The sequence below is a fragment of the Haliaeetus albicilla genome, chromosome 20, assembly GCF_947461875.1.
Source record: "Haliaeetus albicilla chromosome 20, bHalAlb1.1, whole genome shotgun sequence".
NCBI classification, from domain to species: Eukaryota; Metazoa; Chordata; class Aves; order Accipitriformes; family Accipitridae; genus Haliaeetus; species Haliaeetus albicilla.
In genome coordinates this window covers 15,859,410-15,870,516 of record NC_091502.1, presented here as the reverse complement: position 1 = coordinate 15,870,516, position 11,107 = coordinate 15,859,410, and the positions used below count along the sequence as shown (strand labels likewise).

Sequence of the window (11,107 nt, the reverse complement as noted above, 5' to 3'; positions counted from 1 at the left end):
GAGAGTCAGAGAAGGCCTCCAGACAAGCTGTTGGAGAACATACTGATTTTCAGCAGGAGCTGGAAGGCAGGTTATCTGTGATTTATAATACATATCCACCCAGGGAAAAAGACGTTCCCTAGGCCAAGAGTAGGCAATACCTCCTATTCCAGAGAAAGGCAATCTCTAGCAGGGATGTGACTTTGCTCAGCTCGGGCAGGCTGGAAAGTTTGCCACCAATCCATCATCCCCCTAAAGGCGTGGGCTCCAGCATAACTGGGGCAGCTCTGCCTGGTGGGAACTGGTGGTACCTTAAAGTAGATACTCTGTGCTAAGCAATATCACGTTGCCAGGGGAAGAAAACCCTTCTCGCTCTCTGAAAGAGAACACAACCTTTCTGACTGGCAGGCTTTCAGTTCAGAGTCGCAATGTGTGCAAATATTCAAGCATGCAGCCAAATGTCCTTGGAATTTGTTAAGCTAATAGATATTTTCTGTATAGGCTCCTAACAACTTCAAGTGATATTTAAAATATTTAAAGAGAATAGCTCATCTGTTCTAGGGTAAATACATTCATATGATAATTCTTAAGGTTGCTGCTCTTCCCTTATATTTCATTATTTGAAAAAGGAACGTCTGTCTAATGCCTCATTTAAGATTCAGTGGAATCTTCCTTGCTTCAGTAATTTTCCTATTAAATTACAACTATTAACACTCATTCCTCACCCTAAAGGAAACCAATAAAATCACCCAAACTAATGAAGTTGTTTTCAGCAGCAAGCACCTCGTTACGGGGGTACTTCTAATTACTGTTAAAATGAACTGGAACACAATGCCTCCAGAATGGGATGTCCCAGAGCTATCAACCCAAACCGTAAACATCTGTGCAACTCATAATCTCTTCATTTAACCTTTGTAACAGCAAAACAACCTCAACTAATTTTTAAATGCTGGTAGGCATTAAAATAAATAGATATGAAAATGTCACTGACACTTTATAAATAGAATTCTAATTTATGAGTGCTGCCTCCCAGTGAGGAATTTGCTTTTTGTCTTTAAAAAAATAACCGTGCCACCTGGAGTTTATTTTTCTCTTATATTGTCTAGTCTGAACTAATTTTTTTTCCCTTCTGCACTAATTGTAATATTTAGATATCATCGCCCAGAAGACTATGTTGAGGAGTGATTAGGGTATAACTTACACATCAGAATGCATGAGCTAACTAGAAAAGCAAAGCTTCAGATCAGATTTAATTAAGATAGCTAACACTCGCAGTTTAGTTTTCTGCCTAAAGCAAGGAAAAAAATGAAGACTAACGGCTTCTTCCAGAAACATGATACTCCTGGGATAGGAATTTAGAACTCCATAAGGAGAGTAGCTTTTACTCCTGTGAGTAGTCCTCCTGAAATCAGCATGACTAGTTATGTGAGTAAATGGTACTCTGCATAAATGAATAATGCACAATCTGGCCATATAGAAATCCTTGTTCTGGCACAGGTTACTAATTGCCTGCAAGTCATTCAAATAATGAAAAAAAGAAAAATAAGTGGTACTCATATGAGTGATGACTTGCAGGATTTTCCTTTTTAGTTTTCATATATGTAAAACTACAGCTTTAATACCAAAGTAAATCAAACAGGGAATCTGCAACTGGATCTTGCTAAAGGGCAATGTCTGCAACTCATACTGCATTCACCTCCTTATAAGAAGAAAGGCAATTTGTCAAGACCAGCAGCTTAGTCTTTAAACAGCATGTTGAAACTTCATGCATAATTGTAATCACCATCAATTTACTGCATATTGCAGGGCAGCTAGAAGGTTGGGAGCAACTGAGATCCACTTCCATAGGCAGCAGACAAGAAAATAATGTAAAAAACTGCACTGGACTATCTATGTTAACTTTCATTTGTAGATCATCCTGAGGCTTTAATGTTATATATATAGGGAAGCATGAGCCAAAATATATTCCATCCCTTTCTCCTGTTGCTCAGTGCTAAGTGCTGGGCTCTGCAATGCTAAATGAAGTAGAAGGCAGAAGAGTATTTTTATAAACATTGGAAATACTGAGGCCTGGTGTCCTTTGGATTTGAATCTATCTTTTGACTGGTCAAAGGAAGGGAGATGTGAGAAGTAAGAAAAGAAGAATTTCATCCGAACCTTTTTTCTCTGGGCTCTACTCAAGGTATAACCTGGATGCCTACAAGCTCCTGGGCTTCCCTTTGGCTGGGGCATGAATAGGAGCCTTTCTCTGCTTCTGGCCATTCATTTATTTTCATGAAATTTGTAGAAAGCTAATTGTCTTTCAGACTGATGTCATATTGCATTGAAATCAACCTGTAGATGCTAAAGATGTTGAGAAAGACATGCAGACAAACACACAGACTAAACACCTAACTTAATTTCCACAGGAAAAATGGACTAAAATACAGAGGGTAGTTTTTCAGTAAATTAGGTGGATAGCACAGAGTGGAAATATTTTGAGTTTAGGATTGATATAGAGGTTAACAAAATTGTATCTTTTTACATAATCAGGTCTTCAGTGGGAAAATGTGCTATGAAGCCACACAAGGCAAAGTCAGATGTGATGGCTCACTATGCCAGGTGCTATTCAGGTAGATAGGGACAGTTCCATTTTCACTGGATTGCTTATGACCTAGAGAGACAAAAAAAAGAGACAAAAGGTTGAAATACAAAGAATAAAACCTTACTGTTAATGCAAATTACATATCTCTATTCTTTCTCTTTTTTATTCCCTACCACTCTCTAAGCCTTACTATAAAGCTTGACAGAAGAATATCTGTGTCCTGATAAACTGGTACATAGGGAATAAAAAAGTGCCTTGGTTCCTAAAGTCTTGTCCCCAAACTGCAGGAAATTATGCAAAAAAAAAAAAAAAAAAAAAAAAAGAAAATCAGAAAGTTGTTTAGGAACCTCTTTGCATGGTCTGAAAGAAGATACAGAAACTGTTGTGAAAGAGGCAGACAAGTGACTGGCATCATTTGTTGTAGAGAAAGAACAGAGAGACAGGATAAGTGACAAGAATAACAGTACCAACTGGCAGAAATGTACCTTTGTCATGAGCAATTCAAAACCTACTCAAGGATATTATCCTGCTGCACATCAACACAGAGTCTGAGCTGAACTGGAGATGCTAGGGGATTTCACAGAGACTTTGTCTTCTTTCCCCCTTTTTAGGTAATATTACTGACAGGGTTTTTGTTTTGTTTTGCTTTTATTTTGAATTATGGCCATCATTAAAAACTAGTTTGTAGTTGATCTGCTTTGCAGTTCCTGCAGGTTGCTTGAAAGCCTCCGGAGTGAAAGGAAGCAGCATGGTTACACAGGCACACAGGGCTGGAGAGGACAGCTGAGGTGGAAGGAGCTGTTCATGTCACTCTCACCTGGAAAGGCTGCAAGGAAGAGGCTTTGCAGCTTTCCATCAAGTAGTCATATTCTGGATTTGTGCGGTTTTCTCTTTCAGTTTAAGACATACAGGTGGCAGTGCTGTGTCAGATCAGAGGTGAATCTGGCTGCTCACCCTGTATTTGACGATGGTCAATAGCAATGATAGAAGAGGATAAGAAGCCTGCAGCCATACAACTACCTGTGGTTCAGAAACCTATCTTTAATAGCCTTTGGTGAATTTTTCTTCCATTATCTTGTCTACTGTCTTTTGGAACCCTTGTATGCCAGTAGGATCCAGGAGGTCTTGTGTTTTATTCCCCACAACAAAAAATACTCTGTTCCCAGCTGTTTTGTACCTTGTTTTTTGAGCTCTGTGATCTGTATTTCCTGGAGTTGGACATAAATCTGGTGATTCACAGGTCTGCATTTGCCCTTATTGATCTGATATTGATATAAGGAACACTAAAATGATGAAAATATAAAGTCATTGATGTCATTGTCATGACATCATCTATCAAGACAGATGGCAGTTGTTTCCTGCAGACCTGGGATATGTGACTTGTCGTCAGATTCAAATACAGTAATCCAATTTCGACATGATGGACCAAGTGGTCATTGTGCTTAGAAATATGGTTAGGGGAAAGGACAAAGTTTCTTAGATTTTTAGAGTTAAAGAAATCAAGGTCTGTGGAGAGACCAACAGATGAAGTCTGAAAAAATGACACAAGTCCTTTCTCAGTCCAAAATGTAAGGTTATAAAGCTAGCTAGTAAGGTCCAGAAGCATGAAACAATGGACCTGAGACAAGCATGTGTGACTGAAAGCTTTCTCTGTTGTTTTCAGTCTCTTAGGTCTACTAAGAGATACAACTTCTTCCTACAAATCTTAACTCACTTATACAGATCTTTGCAGTTGCAATGCTATCAGTCATCTGAATAAGTCGTTTGTAGATACTGATAGAATCTAGCCACAGGACATTACAACACAAGCCTTTTGCTTTGTCTCTCTGATCTACGGATGAACCCTCTCCAATGAAGTTTTAGAGAAGATTCTCATTTTTCAGTCTTGCTCAAGTTAGCTACGGTCAACAGCTGTGTTTTGAAGACCTGATCTCTTGGTGGCTTTCTGACATGTTAGCTGGGGAACAGGCTGTCTCTGTTGAAAATGAGAAAAATAGTTGATTGTTGTTGATATATTGCGGGTAGTTGAGCTTGCTGAAAATCAAAAGAAAAAAATATATTTTACACTTTGATCACCTAGAGATACTGTTTTGAGTAGTGAAATTGAAGACTTTGAGATGTTCTTCCATGGAAATGATCTTTTAATTATTTTGTGATTTAAGATTTTCTATCTTTTTGTGACCCTGAAAAATTCTAGTTCTTTTAGCATTATTGTTAAAATTTGTGTTTTGTTTTCGGTATGTTTTTGGTGGTGCTGGGAATACTAAAGACCTCTTGATAAAGTTGTTTTGATGTATTGCTGTTGATATTTGTCAATAGCATTAACCTTCCTACAAATTTATTGCCTTTATACCCAATGGACTATTACTCCAGAAGGGTGACTTTCTCTTTATAAATACACCCTTTTCTCTTAGACAAAAGCATGGGGAAGAACAAAACATCTTTTTTTTTGTGGAATCATAGCTTGCTTTTTTTCCCCTTCAAATTCAAACTGAACTCATACAAATGAAAGTGTGACAGAAAGCTGTTAATTTTGTTGACAGCATTGCTTTACTGCAAAGCTTAATCTTCATATATGACTGATTTTTTTCACCCTGTTGTTCTTCTCTGAATGATGTCCAGATGAGCTACTCTGGAATAACAGCATGCTGAAATTTCATAACATCTCAACAATCTTTAAGAGATGGTGCAATATGTCAAAAGAACCTAATTTCCCCTAAAATTCCTTTAAAATAGAGTAATAGTGATATGGCACGGTATTTATAAGGAAATACGAAAGCATAACTACGAGGAAGTCACAGAAGGGCAGGAGTATTGGGCAATTTGCTACTGTGGCAGACACATGACCGTCATTAAGAAAATTTATTTACAAAGTGTGTTGTTTTCTTACCAGCTCGTTATATTAGTTCCTCATTGTGGAGAGATTTATCTGAGATTAAAAATTATAACCAGCAATGTTATGAACTAATAAGCACATCTAATTTGGATGTTGTTAAAACATTAAATGGAATTAGTGACAGTACCATTTCATTTCATTTTGGTAAGGTTATTATCACCTACATATTTCTTCCATGAAATGGGACCATAACTACTTCAGTGGCTATAATGAGAGCACACACGATATTTCTTTGTTTCTGTTTTTAGGTCAGCTATTGCTATTAGATTATGTTCATCATTAGGAAGGCAAAGTGGTCTGTTAGAGGGAGGCTTTTTCCTTCGGTGATACAGGAAACCTTGGATGATATTTTGTGCCTTCATGTGAAAGGACAAGGAGCATGCACCAGGATCTACATGTTGCGGCAAATAATTTTCAGGAGTATCCTGCTGGCAGCTGATGCCAGGGAAGACAGGGGGAACAAGCCCTCCATTTTTAAAAACTTAAATGCAGCGTATGACTCAGATTCATGACGGATGTGCTCCCCCACCTCCCAGTTTTTGAACGACTTCTAATCAGGGCCACAGATAGCCGCAGTATTTATCAGATGGCTTCCCTTCTTCAGGTCTTCATTCACAAATCCGATTCTGTGCAACGATGCCCAAGACAGCACTAATGAGTTCGCTGAAGTGCTGGAAGCAGGATAGCCGTGTTTTTGTGGCGCTCTGCCCAGGTTAATCAGCCCTGCTTCTCAGCAGTGCTAATTAGGCAAAGCAGAGATCTCTGTCGTGGTGAGTATATTCGTTCTGATGCACAGTTATTTCGGGCAGCTCCACGTGGTATTGCATTGCACTGGTAGACCTGCTCTCAGCATCAAGGACATTAAAAGGGAACCCTGTCCAATAGCTGTAGGCTTTCAGCTCTCTCTTCCTCTGGTAAATGCAGTGCAATTTTTTGTCATAAATTATCTAAGTGATACTCCTTAGAGACCAACCTACTGCCTGACTGAAACGCTGCCCTCTGAAATGAGTAGAAATACTCATTGACTCAAATAGGATGAAATCCTGACTCCAGGTGAGCCATGTGAAGTAGAGAAACTTGTCTGAAAACCTGTAAATTAAACAACTACCTAAAAAGTGAGCATCGGACACTAGCCTGTCGGGTGTTATTGGCTTTTGTCACTAGCCACCAGAGGCAAGGTAGCTTTGCTGGCAAGGGTAAGGAGCTCGTTTTACCATTGCTGTGCAATCAGTACCCCACTGTGTCTTGCAGCTGTGGAAACCTGCACCCAGAGCGTGTGGAAGTGCCATGCCCAGTGCGGGAGGCCGCTGAACTATGCCTGTCACTTTGCACCCCTGGGACAGCCTCGCCGGAGTTGCTGGCACAGTAGGGGAAGCTAGGGAAGTAGATGGGTGCCCTGGGGAGCCCTGGGGGGAGGCTAAAGAGCTGATTTGCGCAAAAAAAAATTAGGAGCAAAGAAACAAGACCTTCTCGCTGTGCACTGAGGGGTGACTGGGGGGACAATGCCCACTTCCAGCTGAACAAGTCTTCTTGGGTGCTTTAGGTTGGGTCCCAATTTCTCTTCTCTAATAGCCCATCCCCTTCCTCTTCTGCCATAGCCAACGCTATAATTATTCTTTAAAGACAACCTCCTTTGTCTAACATGTGCATAACGAACACCCTATGGCATACCATGTGGGACCTCCCAGGGAGTGCTGCACACCCCTGGCTTGGCAGCTGCAGTTGTAGGAGACCCCTCATTGCTTGTCTCTCCATCGGGTGCAACAGCCAGCCTTTGCCTGGCTCACTATCTCCACCGCTTGCCCTCGTAAAGGTTTCTTCTCCCTTCCTTCCCAGACGATACAGAGGCCACGGGGAGGTGGCCTGGTGACCCTGTGGATCTTGATCCCGTGAGGTGAGCAGAGGTGGTCACAAGCTAGGGCTCTGCAGTGTACCAGCCTCTCCCAGCTGATGCAGGAGGGTCTGTTCCTGTCCTGCATCCAAAACTAAGTCTCTAGCTCCCAGGGATTGAGCCTGAAGCAGTGCAAGGTGGTATGAGTTTATTGCCCTTTCCATGGCCCTGGTGCTCGCTGACTTTGGTTCATCCCAGGCAGAGGACGGTGATGGACCTTACAACCAGTTGTTGGATTTTCTCAAGCTGTGTTTCCTGGCTCTGCAATTCAAATTTGAAAGCTGTTGCCTAGACATCGTTTACAGCTAGTGTTTTGCTATGAACAGTGTGGAAATGAAATGAGAACTGGAGTGAGGACCTGTTTCTTTTTACAAAAGAAACTGATTATGCCCAACGTGACCAAGCCATTACACTGCCCACTCTCTGCTTGTTCCAGTGACAGAGCCTTCCACTGCAGGTATTGATTGCAAAATTAACATGGTGTACAAGACAGAGGAATCTGTAAGGGGGCCCAGGAGGAGGCATGTTCTCAGTTGAGAGAGTATCAGGGCATTACTTTCGTTTAACAGAAGTTAAACTTTGCAATGCCCTAGTTGTGAAAGCTCACAACAATCCAAATGTCATCCTTGCAAAATCAGAGCCAAATAGCACTTCACTCAAAGTGTGCTACTTCCAGGCAAAATTCTCTCTCCTCTTCTTTTTTTTTTGAAGAACATTATGTGGGCCTGCTTGAATCAGAATATACTAATTGGATTATTTATGCTGCATTTGATCAAGTAATTGAAATAAATTGGAGGGCTAATGATGACTCACTATTTTGGTGAACCCCCCTGGAATAAACAGCCATAACAGGGAATTAGCCTGTTTCATGAAAACATTTTCTGAATTTATGGTCTTTGATCAGCTCTCCTATGGCAAATTGACACTGCACTGATGATCATAAAATCAATGTGCAGTGACAGAAATTGGATTGCTATTTTAGTGGAACAAGAGCATGCCCTGTGAGTGTTGTGCACATTTTTTTTTTTCTCTCTCCCATGACCTTTTTAAAACCTGTTGACAGGGCTAAACAAGATCATGTTCACCCCCAATGTTTCCCTCAGAATGGGACTGTAATGTAGCCCCTTCCCACAGCTGTGGTTCATCTCTTGCCCTCCAGCTTCCCACAGGACCAAGTCCACTCTTTTTCTTGCTTGATGCCCCAGAGACATTCCCTTTGGCTCTGAGGAGCACTGGGTGAATCTCCGCTCACAACCCTGAACGCCACGTCCTCCTCAAGCACCTCTATTTTGAGAGCCGAAAGTTGCACCTTCCTTACCTGCAGGGGTAGCCACAAGAACAGCAAAATAAAAGGCCACCTCTCCCTGCTTCCAAAGCTGTCATTCATTAGCACTTGTCGCTGCTCGCTGGTGCTGCAGGGTGTGACTAATAGCGGTGGGCTGCTGCTCAGCGCTGTGCATCAGGGCAGGGCTGAGCTCTCCCCTACCGCGCCTGGGTGCTAAAGGGGTCTACACGTTCCGTACGACATCAGCCCATCCTGGCAAGCCACAGTGAATGTAACAATGCAGGGAAATAATACGCTAAACACACGCTGCAACCGCCGGCTTTAAGGATAACCAGATTCACAGAGGTAGGGAAAAGGTGCCAAAACAAACCCTTGACTCCCAGATGATGGGATGTGTACTGTTGCAAGTAGAAGTACTGATAATCAGGAAACTATTCTACTACATCAATATACTTGACAAGCTATAAAATAGCTACAAAATTTCATGAATATTTCTGTGTAAATTGCATTTAAATTAATGTCAGTGCTTCCCCTTGTAGATTCCGAATTAGCAGCTATTCTTCTGTTAATGTAAATTTAACTTGTTGTTGTTGTTCTTTACTTTTGTACCAGCTCTATTCCAGTAGAAACTGAAGCACAAACTTCAGAAGGACGCTTCTCAAAGCATCCAGATGGCAACAATAATTATTTATTATCTTTAGCTACCATGATTATGTTGCCCAATCTGTGATATTGTAAATCAGTTTTCAGATGGTCATAGGAGTTGTAGCAAGTTTAGTGAAAAAAATTGCTCATTATACATTTTTTCAGAAGGATTGAACAGAGAACTGCAGCTCTTTCAACATAAGTAAATCGATATGGAAATTTAGATCTAAAAGGGACTCTGAGTGTGGAGGGGCCAGCGTGGTGTGCACCATGAGGAATACATCATTCATGTGGCACGGAGTCTGGGTTTCTCTGAAATCCACACTGCCAAAGTGGGTTCAGTCAAGGGCTGTGCTATTTTCTTTTTACTGGAGCCCAATTATAGTGTAAAATGAGAGAAATCTCTTATGTGGGCTAGTGCAAAAGCATGGCATTCACTTGCATCACCACTGAGATTCTGAAGTGAGGGTCCAACCCCAGTGCAATTTTTGAGATTTGCATGTTTTTATTACAAGCTTGCTGTATTGGTTTTATGTGGCAAGGTTTTGGTAGCGGGGGGAGTTACAGGGGTGGCTTCTGTAAGAAGCTGCTGGAAGCTTCCCCTGTGTTCGAGAGAGAGCGAGCCCATACCAGCCGGCTCTAAGACGGACCCGCCGCCAGCCAAGGCCGAGCCAAGCAGTGATAGTGGTAACGCCTCTGTGATAACATTTGTAAGAAGGAAAAAAAGTTGGGAGAGGGAGAAACAGCTGCCGGAGAGAGGAGTGAGAACATGTAAGAGAAACAAGCCTGCGGACACCAAGGTCAGTGCAGAAGGAGGGGAGGAGATGCTCCAGGCGCCGGAGCAGAGATTCCCCTGCAGCCCGTGGTGAAGACCCTGGTGAGGCAGGCTGTCCCCCTGCAGCCCAGGGAGGTCCATGGTGGGGCAGATATCCACCTGCAGCCCGTGGAGGTCCCCACGCCGGAGCAGGTGGGTTCCTGAAGGAGGCTGTGACCCCGTGGGAACCCTGCGCTGGAGCAGGTTCCTGGCAGGACCTGCAGGTCTGTGGAGAGAGGAGCCCACGGAGCAGGTTTTCTGGCAGGACTTGTGACCCCATGGGGGACCCACGCTGGAGCAGTCTGTGCCTGAAGGACTGCACACCGTGGAAAGGACCCATGCTGGAGCAGTTCGTGAAGAACTGCAGCCCGTGGGAATGGCCCACGTTGGAGAAAGTTCGTGGAGGACTGTCTCCCGTGGGTGGGACCTCACGCTGGAGCAGGGGAAGAGTGTGATGAGCCCTCCCCCTGAGGAGGTGAAGCGGCAGAAAATAACGTGTCATGACCGTAAACCCCATCCCTGTCCCCCTTCTGCCGCTGGGGGGGCTTGGTGGAGAAATCCGGGAGTGAAGTTGTGCCCGGGAAGAAGGGAGGGGTGGAGGGAAGGTGTTTTGAGATTTTGTTTTATTTCTCATTTACCTTACTCTGGCTGATTTGTAATAAATTGAGCTAATTTTCCCTAAGCTGAGTCTGTTTTGCCCGTGACGGTAATTAGTGAATGATCTCTCCTGTCCTTATCTTGACCCGCAAGCTTTTTGTTATATTTTTCTCTCCCCTGTCCAGCTGAGGATGGGGGAGTGATAGAACGGCTTTGGTGGGCACCTGGCGTCCAGCCAGGGTCAACCCATCACATTCGCATAGGTTTTGCCCTCCAGAGTTTATTTTTTCCCTTAACCTAATTCTATCCAATCTGTCATATTTTCTTAGTAATGTTCTGAGGCCGCAATTTTTTTTTTTCTTGCTGGAAAAATTAGCTCTAACTGTTCTATATTTGCAGGGTAATGGTGACATTGG

General features: G+C 42.7%; 1 long non-coding RNA gene across 1 annotated transcript; it reads right to left on the bottom strand.

Moving 5' to 3' along the window:
* Positions 1-2,357: 2,357 nt before the first annotated feature.
* On the bottom strand, positions 2,358-8,805 carry LOC138690121 (uncharacterized). The gene is made up of 2 exons (XR_011328919.1): positions 8,669-8,805; positions 2,358-2,632 (listed from the first exon to the last, which is right to left on the bottom strand). It is a non-coding gene; the product is annotated as an uncharacterized lncRNA (long non-coding RNA).
* Between the last annotated feature and the right edge of the window lie 2,302 nt (positions 8,806-11,107).